Source organism: Equus caballus, chromosome 20, assembly GCF_041296265.1.
Source record: "Equus caballus isolate H_3958 breed thoroughbred chromosome 20, TB-T2T, whole genome shotgun sequence".
In the NCBI taxonomy this organism is placed as follows: Eukaryota; Metazoa; Chordata; class Mammalia; order Perissodactyla; family Equidae; genus Equus; species Equus caballus.
The window spans coordinates 62,021,721-62,038,020 of NC_091703.1; the positions used below are offsets into that span (position 1 = coordinate 62,021,721).

The 16,300-nt window shown below is 37.3% G+C and overlaps 2 long non-coding RNA genes across 2 annotated transcripts in view; one reads left to right on the forward strand and one right to left on the reverse strand.

Annotated features, from left to right (window-relative positions):
- Window positions 1–2,994, reverse strand: part of LOC138919304 (uncharacterized) — a 28,223-nt gene extending 25,229 nt beyond the window's left edge. The window contains exon 1 of the long non-coding RNA XR_011429369.1: window positions 1,946–2,994. This is a non-coding gene — a long non-coding RNA (uncharacterized lncRNA). The remainder of the gene's footprint in view (window positions 1–1,945) is intronic.
- Window positions 1,714–16,300, forward strand: part of LOC138919303 (uncharacterized) — a 31,037-nt gene continuing 16,450 nt past the window's right edge. Inside the window, exons 1-2 of the long non-coding RNA XR_011429368.1 lie at window positions 1,714–1,826; window positions 2,345–2,406. This is a non-coding gene — a long non-coding RNA (uncharacterized lncRNA). The remainder of the gene's footprint in view (window positions 1,827–2,344; window positions 2,407–16,300) is intronic.

Consider the following 16,300-nt stretch of genomic DNA (forward strand, 5'->3'; position numbering starts at 1 on the left):
CACAGAGAGTTAGAGAGGAAGGACCGTATGAAGACGCAGGTGAAGACAGACATGTCTGAGTCACGGAGAGAGGCTCAGAAGAGACCAACGCTGCTGACGCCTTGCTCTTGGACTTCTAGCCTCTAGGACTGTCAGAAAATAAATTTCTGTTTTGTAAGCGACTAAGTCTGTTTTCCTTTGTTATGGTAGCCCTAACAATTTAATATAAATACGGATGGGGAGTAGGAGCAAACCTTGGTATCTATGTGTAAATTATTCTGATTTGGCCAAAAATTTTATCTTCATTACTGACTAATCTACATTGAGTGCAATCTAGTTTACACTTCAAAAGAGTATAAAACAAAGATAAAAAGAAGATGTTTAGATGGTATTTCTTCAATATCAACCTCATTAAAAAATAGTTGAAGTTGGTTGTTGATTTTTCTGGAGTGAAGGGAATAATGTAGATTTTTCACGTCCAATTACAATTTTTGAAAACCTTGGTAATGTTCTTTGATTCTAACATTCTATTATTTGTTATCCAAAGTGTGGTTGTTTGAATGTTAACAATATATGAGGCTAATAAGTCTAGGATCAATCCTGCGCATTCCCCTCATTGAGAAAAATTACTAATTTAGAGAAGAAAGAAAAGGATAAAGTGTAAAAATAAAACATATTCTGCTTCCCCACCCAAGGGCAGTCATGAATTTGTTTTAAATAATTGTAATTATATTTCATATTGCTTTTCAGATCATCATGTTTTACTATCATTAAATGTAAACAAACAGCCAAGTTCTAAAAAGGCTTATTTCCTGAGGTTCAATAAGCTTTTACTTGTTTTTTCTGTCTTCAGTGCTCATGTGCCATAAAAAGAGTCGTGCTACAACATCATAAAACAGTCAAATTATCATTGGAAATTCTCTTGATTTTGATAAATCAAAAACACCATCTGTTTACAACTATATTTTTAAGTTTTGCAACTATTGTTGTTTTAAAATGCTTGAGTTGAAATTTTTTCCAAAGTTACCTTTATTTTGTTTAGTTTTTCACTCTTGATAACTTTTCCATTCATACTTATAGTTTTTCTGAAATAATATTCCTTTTATCTGACAATTAAAGTAGCTATGGGATGATGATAATGTTATTATGTGTCTTGGTCAGACTTTGGCTTACATAGTGTAGACATTTGTAAAAATGCATTGAATAGTATACTTAAGGTTTCTGTATTTCAGTGAATGCAAATTTTACCTATAAAAATTAAGCTCTGGTTAATGATATTGTTTAGTGTTGAACAGCTAAGTATGCCGTTTAGAGTTGAATTGTACTGATATTTGCAATATCCTTTGAAATACAAAAATAATAAGATGATGGATGGGTCCCCTCTGATAATCCCTGTTACGCCTTCAATCTGTGGCCCACATTTTCACAACTCTGTTCTTTGGACCTCCATGTTTAGGGATGGTAACAGTTTTCAAACATTTCGAGACTCTCTATGCCACCATACATATTGTTGTATTTTACTTCAAAATTTTCCCACACTTCTACAAATAGCCCTGTATTGGAATAACACACAAATTCTAGTTGCGTGTTTCATGTTTCCTGGCAGCGCCCTGACTGAGAAAGTCATTGGTAGGTACCAGGGAGTACTCCAGGAAACGTACCCTGCAGATGGGATTTTCCGATTGGATTGTGACAAATCGGTGACACATAATGCCCTCCTTGCTCATGATAAAGGGCACAGACAGTCTATCCATTCTTCATCCTTGTGCAGTGTGCTGGAGGACCAGTGGATGGCAAGTGAAGGGGAGATCAACTCGCTCCAGCTCTTCATCCCTGAGGCAGCCATGGTAATTACCCAAACTGGGGGTGGCATGACTCTATTGGCTGAACCAGAAAGTTGCAAAAACAAAAAAAGAAAGAACAAAAAAAGAGACTGACTAAATGTTCCTAGTTTCTCCTTTCTTACCTCTTGTTTTGTCTTGACTGTTAGCCAGGTTTCTCTCCTTCCTCCAGTCCCCTGAAGCCTGAGTTCTCCCAAGTCTGAGCAAGCTTGAAAAACGTAGAATGTGTCCTCTTGATCAGCTTCCTCTGGGAATCAGCTCAACACAGTGAGACCCTTTTCCTGTCATACCCCACTGCTCATTTCCTCTTGCCTGTCCAAGTTCCCTTTAGAAGATTCTGCTTATCTTCACTTGAACTTCTTTATCCTATTAAAAAGACAAAAGCCAACCAAACAGAAAAACTTATTCAGGTTGATTTTGAGATGCCTGTGGACACTTGAGTTTGGAGTATTTTCCTTATTGCAATAGTTTCTTCTGAATAAACCGTCTCCCTATTTAAATCCAGATTTATTTTTCTCTGACAGTTGCTGTTACTGGGACTCAGGCAGAGTGCTGACTGCTCTCAAACCCTGTTGTCTTCATCCAGGTATTTATGCTGACCTTGTGGGCCCTTTTTGTCTTTCCTGGCTGGGGAAATTGAGATCTGTGGTGGTGAGTCAGGATAAGGATAGGGAGTTGTTTTAATTCTACTGCATGGGGAGCTTCCTGGTTCTTTTCTGTCTGATCAGGACTCTTTCTGTTTCCTTTCTGTTTGTGCAGGACTTTTCCTGGCTCTTTCATGTTGACAGAGAATCTTCCTAGTTGGAATTGAATGGCTCTTTTGGGGTAAAATTTAATCCCTGACTCTGTTGAGCAGGACCCTTCCCGGCTCTTTCCTGGATCGAGGTGTTCTTGGCTCTTTTCAAGGGGAAACTTAATCCCTGACTGAAGCAGAAATGCTCGGCCCTTTTTGAGGCCTTTCTGCTTTTCCATCTCCTTGCCCAGGGATCGCTCAGAGCAAGGCTTTCAGCTCCTCAACAAGGATTGTATGAAAGACCCAGATGGGGATTTTCCTGTATGGCTCCTTTCTCTATCTGATCCTGCTCTCTCCCAGGTAACTCTCAATAACTGGGCACCCTCCTTCTAACCCTCCAGCAGACTATATGTTTCGCCATTATGGCACTAATTCTGTTCCATACCTCCAAAATGGCAAACGTTTTACTACGGATACTTTAGAATTGCAATGGTCACTTCGGGCTCTCAGAACCTCCCCAGTGTTCCACTCTAGAGCCCTGGAATCTCAGAGGCCCAGAATCCCTTTTAAACAGTGATCTGCTGTCTCTACTTGATATGAAGAAGCCAAAAAATGGTTCTCCCAACCAAACTTCAAGCAGGTCCTTCAACAACCTCAATGTCCCTTATCTGAAGCTATTCAGTCACTGAAAGACCACCTGTCTTCTTCCAATGCTGCTCCTCCTTTTTCCCTCAGATCTAACTCATTCTTTTTTGTTTTTTTGGGTTTTTTTTGAGGAAAATTAGCTCTGAGATAATTGCTGCCAATCCTCCTCTTTTTGCTGAGGAAGACTGGCCCTGAGCTAACATCCATGCCCATCTTCCTCTACTTTATATGTGGGACACCTACCACAGCATGGCGTGCCAAGCGGTGCCATATCTGCACCCAGGATCCGAACCAGCGAACCCCGGGCCGCCGAGAAGCAGAACGTGTGAACTTAACCACTGTGCCACCGGGCCTGCCCCAGATCTAACACATTCTTTCTTCCACACGTTCCTCTTCTTTCCATTTTGTTCCTCCAAACGTGTTTCTGTCTCCCTCACCATAATGAGCTTCACATAATGAGCCTTACATTGTGCTGTCTCTTCCTCCCCCACACAAGCTGTTCCTCCGTCATAATTCTCCTATCTCTGCCAGGACCCCAGGAACTATGGTGTTAGTTCACTCAACTCATGGTACAATCTCACAACCATAATTTTGTTTCTTGTTTTTTTTTTTTTTTTAAAGATTGGCACCTGAGCTAACAACTATTGCCAATCTTTTTCTTTTTTCTTCTTCTCCCCAAAGCCCTACAGTACACAGTTGTCTATTCTAGTTGTGAGCACCTCTGGTTGTGCTATGTGGGACGCCGCCTCAGCATGGCCTGATGAGCAGTGCCATGTCCGTGCCCAGGATCCGAACCAGCGAAACCCTGGGCCCCCGAAGCAGAGCGTGGAAACTTAACCACTCGGCCTCCGGGCCGGCCCCTCACAACCCTAATTTGATTGCTGGTTATGTTCTCTCTTTCCTTTGGGAGGCTCAGATTTCCCCCAAATTCCTATATTTGTCTCATATTTGAGGGAATTCTTTGTGTTATTGCTTGAGGACACTTTTGCTTTTGTTACTTTAGACTTTGAAAGGAACCTCTTTCAACTTCAATACTTTTCAACAAAGCCAATTTATGCTTCCATTGCAACATAACTGAGGACTCTTCATAGGCCTACGTATTTTCATTCACTCCTACTTTTCCACTAGTACAAATGCTTACACTATTATCACAAGAGGAGAGAATACATATTCCTTGCCTTGTTATATGAATCAAACAGACCAAATGATGCTAAGCATAATTTTACCTATGCTTGGGACTGACATCCTATAAACAACGCTTGATCATTTCTTCTTCCCAAATGAATGGGACAGCATCTCCATCAAAACAGCCCATACGAATTCTAAGATGCAAACCCACGAAGATTATTTCTATGAACCTGTACAGCCCCCAGTGAGACATAATATATTTGTGGCAGCCATGCCTATGGGTGTCTGTCAATTAATTGGACTGGATCTTGTTATCCAGCTAATCTAATTAGCCCTTATCAAATTTTTGGCCAGCCTGCCCTCTTTTCTCAGTTTAACCACTCTATTACCTCTGATTTAAGTTTCCAGTCACTAGATGAGCCAAAAAGTCAGTAAAAACATGTTACAATTATAAACTTAGGCAGAGAATCCTAGCTCCAGAAGGGCGAAAGTCTGACCTTCCTTTGGCACCAGGTTCTCAAGAAGAAGGTAAACGGGCTGGCCCGGTGCCTCGGGGGTTAAGTGCACACGTTCTGCTTCGGCAGCCTGGGGTCCGCAGGTTTGGATCCCAGGTGTGGACATGGCATCATTGCTTGGCAAGCCATGCTGTGGTAGGCGTTCCACATATAAGGTTGGAGGAAGATGGGCATGCATGTTAGCTCAGGGCCAGTCTTCCTAAAAAAAAAGAGGAGAAGGTAGAAATAAGGGAACACAGAGGCTACGTGGACAAAAACAGGAAAAAGAATGAGACATAATTTTAAGATATCTAGAAATACTAAAATTAATAAGCTATTTCTTCTCGTCTCATTTAATAAAATATTATTGATAAAGTTATTTCAAAAAGGGACATAGCATAACATTAGATGTGCAAAAACTTACTTCCTTTAATAAAATAGTCATAAATCTTAATCGTTTAAGGATGCAAAAGTTTTAGTTAAAATTAAGAAAATATTTTGCTTTGTTCTTTCTATATTTAAATTAAAGTGTTACTACTTTATGGAAAGAATATTTAAGTTTCTTATATTTTTTTAATTTAATGGTTTATTTTTCTAACATGTTTATGATTATGTTTTTTGAATCTATTATTGTTGGGTTCACTTCAATTGTGTTTAAGTGACTTTCTTTTGAAGAATACCTTTCTAGTTTTATAGTGAGAATTACTGGACTTAAGGCATTCTACATAAAATATTTGAATTTCCAGAAAAATGATTAGTATGGAACATTCAGTGCTTTATGAGAAGCTGCATTACTTCAGCCATTGATATTCTGCCATGTTTTCGTACGGGAAACACTTTTCTTATTTCCAAATCTCTCTTTAGTACATGCCAGCAGACAGCCCAAAAAAAGAACCAGCTTCTCTGGGGAGTCACTAAGCTAAGGACATTTCTTCTTCACTTTATGGTGAACTGCAGATTTCACATTAAGAGGCAAATCCTTCATTTCAAAACATGAACCCATACAGTACTTAATAATTGAAGCCTGTGTGATTTAGAGCTCAGAAGAGAAGTAAGTACAAAAATAGATTCTTTCCCCACTTTCCTTTGATTGTGCTCTGGATTGATTGTTATTCAGTTTAGAATCTTGACATTTAGGACTTTGTTCCAAGAAAGTCCAAGAATTATCAATAATTGCTGAATTCAATATCCTTTCCTCCTTACTTAAATTATTTGTCAATTAAGATGTTATCAGTGAAGCTGAAATTTATTTGCACTTCATTAGAAGATTTGAGGAGCTATTTTTATTTCTACTCTGTAATGAAGACACTTAAAAATATGTTAAGAAATCTATACAAAATAAAATTTAATATATTCCCATAGTAGAGCCTGGATTTGAACCTAGAATGTCACGTTCTGTAATTCATGTTCTTAGATGTTGGCCTAGAAACTCTGCTATTACAGCAAGGCAAGAGAGACTTTGTAAATTAGAGTTATACTGGAAATGTCAATATAAACCCATGATCTTTTCTGTGTTCGTCCCTACAATAATTGAACCCTCCTCATCTCTTTTGTCACCCTGCTAGTCTTTAGTCATCCTGTGGGATAAGATAATGTTCAGCCTTTACTGTTCCATTTTGTTCTCTTATACTCATATCCTAAAAAACATCCTTGGTAGGGTAGGTTATGAATGATTTCATTCCCTGGTCTGGGTAAAAATCAGGATGAGACTGAGACACCTTGTTAAAGACAGCAAGGGTGTTCCCAGTGTTTCTATGGGTAGAGCTAGAAAAGAATACTGTGTGACCCAGAAATTCCATTCATAGGCGCATTCCCTGGAAAATCTTCTGTACGTCTGCATCAGGAGGTGTATAAACAATGGTCATAGCATTGCCATTCTTAATAGCCCCAAACTAGAAGCACCAACTATCTACTGAAAGCAAAATGAATACTTAATTATTGGTATACAATAATTCGAATTAATGTACTATAGGTATAAACGAAAACATAGATTTAAAGAGGTAAGACCTGAAATAATGGATACACTAATATAGCAAACAATACTGCATGATACTGCTAAGGGATGCATATATGAAATACAATAATAAAGGAAAATGAAGTTATAACATAAAATGATAAAATGGGACAATGGTTGGTTCTAGAGGTGACAGTGGAAGCGATGACCAGGTCAGGACACAGTGGAGGATTCCAGGTCCCGGCAATTTTCTTTGTCATGACTTGGGTTGTTATGTGGCTGTCTGCTTTATAATTAATTGTTGAACTGAACATTCATAATTTTTGCACTTTTCTACATGTGTGTTTTCTGATGTAATAAAGAAAAAAATGCAAATTCAAAATGTACCCATTTTAATAAAGACTGAAATCCAAAAACTAAAATTGACTGTAAAGTGTGGTAGTAGAAACAAAAATACAGACTATTCAAAGAAAGAGGAAGACTTTTTGTTAGACGAGGCTAAAGGCTTGCTTCTCATTCTAAAGCAAAATTACAAAGAGATTGAAAGGAAAAAACATGGAATAGTTTAACACGATCTGAGGAAAAGAGCAAAAAATAAAAGAATCTTACTTTTCTACAAATCACATGATAATACTGCTTGCTTTTAGATGAAGATTTAAAAGGCCAGTCTACTCTGAAGGCTGATTCACTAATTACTTTGAGGCTGTGTCTGCTTTGCTGCACTGCACAGCTGCTGTGTTCGTTTGCTAGCGCTTCCAGAAGAAAGTGCCACCAAAGGAGCGGCTGAACAACAGAACTGCACTGCCTCACAGTCCTGGGAGCTAGAAGTTCTAGATCAATGTGTTAGCAAGTTTGCTTCCTTCTAAGAGCTCCGAGGAAGAATCTAGTTCCTGCCTCTCCCCTCGTGTCTGGCAATCTCTGACCCTCCTTGGCTTGTGAAAGCGCCCTGGGATCCCTGCCTGCATCTCTGCTTGGGATTCTCCTTGTGTCTGTTTGTCTCCACATTTCCCTGTTCTATGATGATAGCAATCACCTTGGACTAGGGCCCAGCCCAATGACCTCGTTTTAACTTCACCACCTATCTCCAGATAAGGATCACATTCTGAGGTACTAGGAATAAAGATTTCAACATATACACTTGGAGGGAAAACAATTCAACCCATAACAGCTTCCTTTTTTTTTTTCTCTACGTTTTCCATCTGGAAATCCCTTTCTCATCTGGTGTCAACTCAAACACATTCGATGATCCCTTTTCATTCTTTGCTCCTGTTCCCCACCTGTGTAATCATTGGTCTAACGCGCTTGAGTCAAATTCTGTGCATGTCGAATTAAAACAATTAAGCAACAGTTTTTAGGCTCCACTAAATCTCTGCTTTTATCGCTTACTGCTGTAGACAAGCAGGAAATTACTAAGAGATTTCTGAAATTTCCAAAAGATAGATCTATAGTAGAGGCAGGCTTCCAGATAAGGATTTTGCAGCTAATTAACATCTAAAGCTGATTCCTTCTTCTTCACTATGATGTTACTCTCACTATGCTCCTGTCTATTCTTTTTAATGATTTTATCTATACTTTCTACCTTAAATGTATTTCCTCATCTCAAATTCTTAGTGCTTATGAATTTAGCTATTTATTACCTATTCTTTTTATTATTGATTTTTCCTTATAATTTTAAAAATGCAGCAACCTACTTTTTCTTTTACTATCAGCAGCATGAACTCTTTCGAGCAACATGTTTATTAACAGAGAAGATAGATAGATCTCTTTATCTGGTGCATGTTTGTGAAAAAGTAGGTGCAGTTTCCTCGCTGTTGTTGTTATCGTTTGGAAGAATGCTGTTAGGACTAGACCTTTACCTTGAAAACGTCACTACCAAAGACATAGCTTTAGTTACAAAAGTCAATGTACTGTTATCAAAAACCATTCTTGAAAACTCTTCTTGACAAGTGTGTATATTCATGTTAACTGACAGTAATAGGCTTCCAGTGTTCCATACAACACTTCAGTGCACTGCCAGGTCCACTTAGGACTCCTATAGACTTTATAAAAATATAAAGAAATGGAATTTAACCACATGCATTTAAACTTGATCAGCATATCCCCCATATTTTCAAAATAAACACTATGATCTCTTCAGCCTCATGCAATTGGTTTCCATCTTGACTTGTTAGATAAAGCTAATTATCCTTTATGATATTGAAAATTTCACCAGAGTTAAAGTCCTTATCAAAGACATCAGACTAACTTAAACTAATATGTTCTTAAATGTGAAATATATTAATAATCTGTCATATTTTAAATTCTATGCAATGCTCCATTTTCTCACAGTGCCTTTATACAATATTTTCAAGCTTATATTAATGTTGTAATTCAGAATCTTGTTTAAATGGTTGAAACTACATTGCCTCTGGTGGAAAAATCATGTAAAAAAGGTTTATTGCTGTGGAGGACCATATTGCCTATAAACCCTTGCAAATGGATTATATGAAAGTAAAAATCTGTAATGAATTTTGAATTCTGTAGAGAGATGTGCTGGGTCCATAGTAGATATACGATTGTTACATTTTTTCTGGTATTTCTCAAACTGTCTCTTGGGTTAATTAGTTGATCAAAGACTCGCAGAATAGTAGTCAGGTAAAAAAATTGGACTACTTAGCAAAGTTCTGTGGCCTCCAGGTGACATTTATTACCTGTCTGACAGGATATATTTATTTCTTCATTTGTATCCCCAAATAAAAATAGTATAGAGTTCTCTTCAGCTCGTGCATTCTCTTATTGCATGCCCTTAAGATATAATGATATTCTAAATCAGTGTTGATGTCTGTTTAAAATTGAAAGTCATTTTTATATCTTATGTAGAGAGTAATGAAAAGCCCTGCCCCCAATTTCCCATAGTTCTCTGCACTTTTGAATGGTCAACAAATGATGTAGGTGCTATTTTGTTAATTGTAATTTTTTTCAGCATGTTCCTTAAAGTAAAAGCTTCTTAACATAATCAGTAATGTATAAAATTTATTCTGCTGAATCCTTGGTTGAGTTAAGAGAGCAAATTTCAAGGTATATGTTTCTTTACCATATTTTCTGGAAGGATCCCTATTAATCTATTTTTTATTAATAACTCATTTTATGATATGAATCATCAGCTGTAAATATTTCTAATCTCGTTGAAATAGAAAATTTTTATCAAAATTCTGTTTCTGGTTCTTTTTAATCCTTACTCAGAAATGATTTGCCTTATGTACTATGTACATATTATGCTTCATAACACAAGACAGAATCTAAACCACAGTAGGAGGACCATGGCGTGGCTTACTGTGAGGCACACAATTTCATTATAAGATTCTGTGAACCCTTCAAATGATATGTTCATTATCATAGATTAACAAGAGCAGCATAGCAGTATTCACTAATTTTATTACAGAGTGGTGTTAATCAGCAAGTATGAACGTGAGAGGACACGCAGTCTGCTCCAGCCTCTGCTGTTCGCTGGCTGTATGACACTGAGCAACCCCACTAATTCCTCGCAGCATCAACAGTCTCTGATAAAGTTAGAATGATAATACCTACGTTGCAACGTTAGTATCTTCAGTAAGATTATATGTGTATGTGTAAAAGATTGCATACATTATATGTAAATGTACCTAATAAATACTGGCTGGTATGGGAATATAAAATAGGATGGTTCATTTCCGGAATCTGTAGTTAGTTATTCACTTCTTCATGTAACGCATAGTTGTTGACTTCTCTCTATACATCAGATAGTCTGCCAGACACCAGCGATTCAATAATTCACAGGTCAGACATGGTTCCAGCCAACTGGAAAAGGGAAAGATGATGCTCTCAGGCACGGAATAAATAAGAGCAGGGATCTGAGTTGACTTCATGGTCTAAGATGTTGAAGGCGCTCAATGTATTCTGGGGCAAAGAAGTAAATACATATGAGTATGTACATCCTATCACAAAGAAACACAAAGTAACACAAAGAAAATGTGCCAAGGAGATGAAGCAATAGGGATATAGCCCCTCGGACCCCCATTTTAAATTTATTGCCTATTTAGAGAATGGAATGAGAATTAGAGCCTTGGTAAAAGAATTAGGAAGGCAAATCTTTAAGGTCAGTTACTGGAATACATTGATTTTAAAGCACATTTAAGCAATTAAATAGTAGTTATAGAGAGATTTTAGCAGACAAAATGGTATATTAACCTTTATGGCTTAGGGGGAATAGTTTAGTTTACTACAATCTACATGCATTAGATTGATCTGAAAGAACTAGCGTCCTCCAAAAGTGTTGGCAATTAGGGCATAATATATTTTATTTTAATAAATATTATGCAAACATGTGACTTTGGTCAAGTTATTTATCATCTCATTTCCTCACTTTTCTCAACAGTTTCTCACTGTTGTAAGGGTCAAATATGATTTTTAAAAACACTGTATAAATTCTAAGTGCTAGACATAAAATAGCTATTATGGTTATCTGATGAAGTTAGTATTTTATCTCAAGTTAAAACTATATAACACATTATCATGATATAGTGTAATTGACTTTAGAACACGATAAAGCAGGCATTTTTACCCATTTCTTGTACATTGAATCCAAGCTATGAGATGCCAGGCAATTAAACTCACGACCTTGATTGTGGAGATTATATCTATGTTGAATGCTGTTGTATAGGACAAATAAAAATCTAATATTATGTCTGGAATGTGGAGAAAGTTCAACAAACATCCAGATTTCATATCTTTTTCCCCAATCTTTATTCAATATATTGTTTATATTTTTTCACTACATATAGCTTTGAATCACTCTGATGTCATCTCTTTCTTATTCATATTTTATAATTATCTAAACTAAATTTATGCTATCTTTCTTATTGTGATGTGTGCTGATACTTATTATAGTTTCTTCTTAAAAGTATTAAGTTCTGACGTTTCACCCCAATTACGTTTCTGAGCAATATTGTCTCAAACCTATTGAGTTATTATTTTTTACTTTGCTTATGTTCAATAAAGGACTATCACAGGCAGTTATTTGTTGTCTCAGTTACTATGAAATTAAGAAGCCTCTTGGAAAACATCTAGTATTGTGTCCTTTGGTTATGCTTGACGGGAATCATTTTGTTAACTATTGTGTTATTTTCACTTCTCTTCATAATACCTTTATGAAAGCAAGTCCAAAGACATTTCATTGAAAGCTTTTTCCAACTTTTTTCCTTTTCTGGGGGACAATTAGGACATTTCAAAGAAGTAAAATGTCATTTTTCTGCTGTAAAATCTTCAGGTATACTAAATAATTATCACTCTTTATCATGGCTTTCTGATGCAAACTTACATTTTCAGCCTTTATCCCACTATATCTTTACACATATATCTGAATCAAGCCAATTGGTGTACTCAGGTATCTCACACTCAGTCTGTATTTGCCCACTACTATATCTTTTAAAATGTTCCCTCCATGGGGCCAGCTCAGTGGCATAGTGGTGAAGTTTGTGCTCTCTGCTTTGGTGGCCCAAGGTTCACAGGTTGGGATCCCAGGGCGCAGACTTATGGACAACTCATCAAGCCATGCTGTGGTGGTGTCTCGCATAAACTAGAGGAAGATTGGCACAGACGTTAGCTCAGTGACAATCTTCCTCAAGCAAAAAGAGGAAAATTGACAACAGATGTTAGCTCAGGGCCAACCTTCCTCACACACAAAAAACATTCCCTCCTCATGTAGGACTTCCTTTCCCACTCATGCATAGTCATCGAAACTTTATTAAGTTTCTGCACTCAATTCACATCCTAAGATGACTAGATTTGCAGTCAATATGTTCAACTTATGACCTCTAATAGATTATAACATTCTGGAAATTAATAACATCATATGTAATTTTGCATTGTTAAGTAAGGAAAGGGTGAAGTGCTGGTATTTGGCAGTAATGAGTAAACACTTGTGAATATATGGAATGTTTCAATGAATAGTGTTGGCCTATATATTTTTTTTGGATACAATGGAAGTTTCAAAGACAAAATAAAGAAAATATTGAATGAAAAGAATTATTAATTAGGCTTACTGGAGGGTAAAGTACCAAATACCAAATAAATAATTGAATGAAATTTTAGCTGTCCAAATGGTTTCTCTGATATGAGAGAGACAGTTTCTCTTTACCTTTGGGTTATGCCAATATAAATGCTGTCAGTTCAAAACAAAGCTTACAAAATGAGAGTACAGAGTGACATAAGCATCATGGCAGCCCAGGACATCCCTCATTTTGTCCTCTTTTTAACAACTAAAATTTGGCATCCACCCAAGAACAAAAGTATCTCTGTGGGAATCATGGGATCTTGCCCCAAACACCAAGTGAGCAGGATGAGTCTTACCTACCTGTGCGTTGGCTAATAAGCAGATAGACCACAGAGGGTGTGGGCTGTCGAACTGCCAGAAGCCTATGAACCAGCTTTGGCCACTCTTGGCCACAGTCTAACAACACCTGGAAAATGCTGACTTGAGCAGAAACCCATGGATGAGAGGGCCTTTGTAGAGGTCCAGGTTTCCAGAGAAATTCCAGGAATAATAATAACAATAATGATGATAATAATGATAATATATATATATATATATATATATATATATACATATATATGAGTTTGGATACATTGGAATGGGTAAGAGCGACTTTACCAGCATCACCCTTTCCCCAAGGTGGCATAGCTTAGAGAAACAGAAAGCTGGAGATCTCTCCCGCGGGAGACAAGGGAGAGCAATAAGTAGTGCCTGCTTTCCCAGCTGTGCAGGGCACTGCTACAGAAGCTCATGTATCTCTCACAGCACCTAGAGTGTTAAAGTCGGAGCTCCATGACTGGGAGGAGGGAGAAGCTCAGGAAAGAGAAAGACAAGAGTATCAGAGAGCATTAAAGGGATGTGGTCCCTGCTGACTCTGACCTGGACTCCGGCAGGAGCCTGCCCACAAGCCACTGGGAAAACTTCACCCAAAGATCCTCCCAACTAGACTGAAGGCACCCCAAGAACTTGATGCCAAACTCACATCTCCTGGACGCCGTGGCTGGCTTCTTGTGTGCACTCTAAGGGCAGAGGTGAGGGTGAGCTTGGATAGACAGGGCGTATGCACAGAAAACAGGCCAGGGTCTGCAGGCAAGGGAGAAACCACAATCTTGAGTGGGAGTGCCACCATTGGAAAACAAAAGAGAGGTTTCCAGCAGCTCGCCTGGTGTGTCATAAGACAGAAAGATGTCAGACAGGTTTAAGAATTCTGCTACAAGAGGGAATAAGAATTGTGGAGCAGGTGTATGCATACAAGGCCAGAGAAAGCATCAGAATATACAGCAGGACCAATGAAAGTACCTCTACTTGAAGGCAGCTAGTAAAGACTGAAGGAGCTGACTGCTACTTCAAATGCGAAAGCAGCAATGAAAACTCCAAGGAATATGAGGAATCAGGGAAACATGGCATCTTCAGAGATCACAATGATTCCCCAGTAACCAAATCCAATAAGATAGAAATCTGTGATTTAAGTGAGAAAAAATTCAAAATAGATATTTTGAGGAAATTTAAAGCTACAAGAAAGCACAGAAAGACAACTCAACGAAAATCAGGAAAACCATACATGAAATAAAAGAGTAGTTTAACAAAGAGATAGAAATCATAAAAAAGAAAAAACAGAAATCCTGCAGCTGAAAAATTCAGTGAATGAAATGAAGACAGCAATATAAAACATTAACATAAGAACAGAGTCAGAAAAAAGAATCAGTGAGTTAGAGGATAGGAATTTTGAAATAACTCAGTCAGAGGAAAACAAAGAAAAAAGATGAAAAAGAGCAAGGAAAGCCCCACGTGATATGTGAGACATCATTAAAGGAACCAGTAACAGAAGGATTTGAGTTCCTGAAGGAGAAAAGAGGGAGAAGAGGGTAGAACACTGATTTCAAGAAAGAAGGGCTGAGAACTTCCCAAACCTGGGAAAAGATTGGACATCCGAGTTCCTTAAGATAAAATATCACCTCCTTATTTCAATCCAAAACAACCTTCTCCAAGGCATATTATAATGAAACTAACAAAATCAAAGACAGAGAGAATCCTAAAAGCAGAAAGAGAAAAAAAAAAAATATTGTAACCTACGAAGGAGCCTCCATTAGACTATCGGCAGATTTCTCAGTAGAAGCCATAAGACCAGGAGACAGTGGGATGATATATTCAAAGTGCTCAGAGAAAAACATTGCCAGCCAGGAATACTCTATTGAGCAAAGTTCTCTTTCAGAAATGAAAAAGAAATAGACTTATTCAGACAACTAAAAGCTGAGGGAATTCATCACCACTAGACCCGTCATACAAGAAATACTGAAAGAAATTCTTCAAACGGAAATGAAAAGATGCTAATTAGTAACGTGAAAATATACAACACATGGGTAAAGGTAAATACAATCAGATTCAGAAAATGCTAATTCTGTAATATGATGGTCTATTAACCTCTTAAATATAGGATAAAAGTTAAAGCAAAAGAGCAGTAAAAATAGCTACAGCTACCATAACTTGTTAAGAAGTACGCTTACAAATGAATAAGTTCTGGGGATCTAATGCATAGCATTGTGATTATAGTCAATAACACTGTGCCATATACTTGAAAGTTTCTAAGAGACTAGATCTTAAATGCTATCATCACAAAAAAGGAATAATAATTACGTGATGTGATATTATTATGTAATGTGGTATTAACTAATGTTATGGTGGTAATCATATTGTAATATATAAGTGTATCAAACCAACAAATTGTACACCTTAAACTTACACAATGTTATATGGCAATTATACCTTAAAAAATAAAAATAAGAAATGAGAGCACAATTAATGTACCAAAAACAAGTGAGAGTTATAGCTGGAAATGTGAAAAGGCAACTACTACCCAAGTAAGATTAAAATTATAACTCTTCTTTGTCAAAAAACAAAGGTCAGTGGCCGGTCCTGTACCTGAGTGGTTAAAGTTCCGTGCACTCTGCTTCAGCAGCCCGAGTTTGTGAGTTCGGATCCTGGGCATGGATCTACTCTACTCATCAGCCATGCTGTGGAAGTAACAGAGGAATACTGGCACAGATGTTAGCTCAGGGCTAATCTTCCTCAAGGGAAAAAAAATAGGAAGATTGCCTATGGATGTTAGCTCAGGGGGAGTCTTCCTCACCAAAAAAAAAAAAAAAAAAAACCCCAACAAAAGTCAGTGTTCACAAATGTTCCCCTTAAATTGCACATGAATACAAACTGTTGTGTTTGGCATGTCCTAGCTTCCTTATTAGTGTGTCTCATTAATATAATTTGCACTAAATGATAAAATGTTTAAATTCATTTTCTTTTATTATTGCCTCTAAAATATCTATAGATTGAGCAATCCCTGAATGAATGCCCAAAGTCTTTCACTGAGGCTAATTTTATGGTTTAAATAGGGCTCACATTTGCTTTTCAGGTAACTTAAATAGTTACTTAGACATGAAATGAGTTGGCTGTTTCCACATAGCTATTCTTTGCAGATGGACA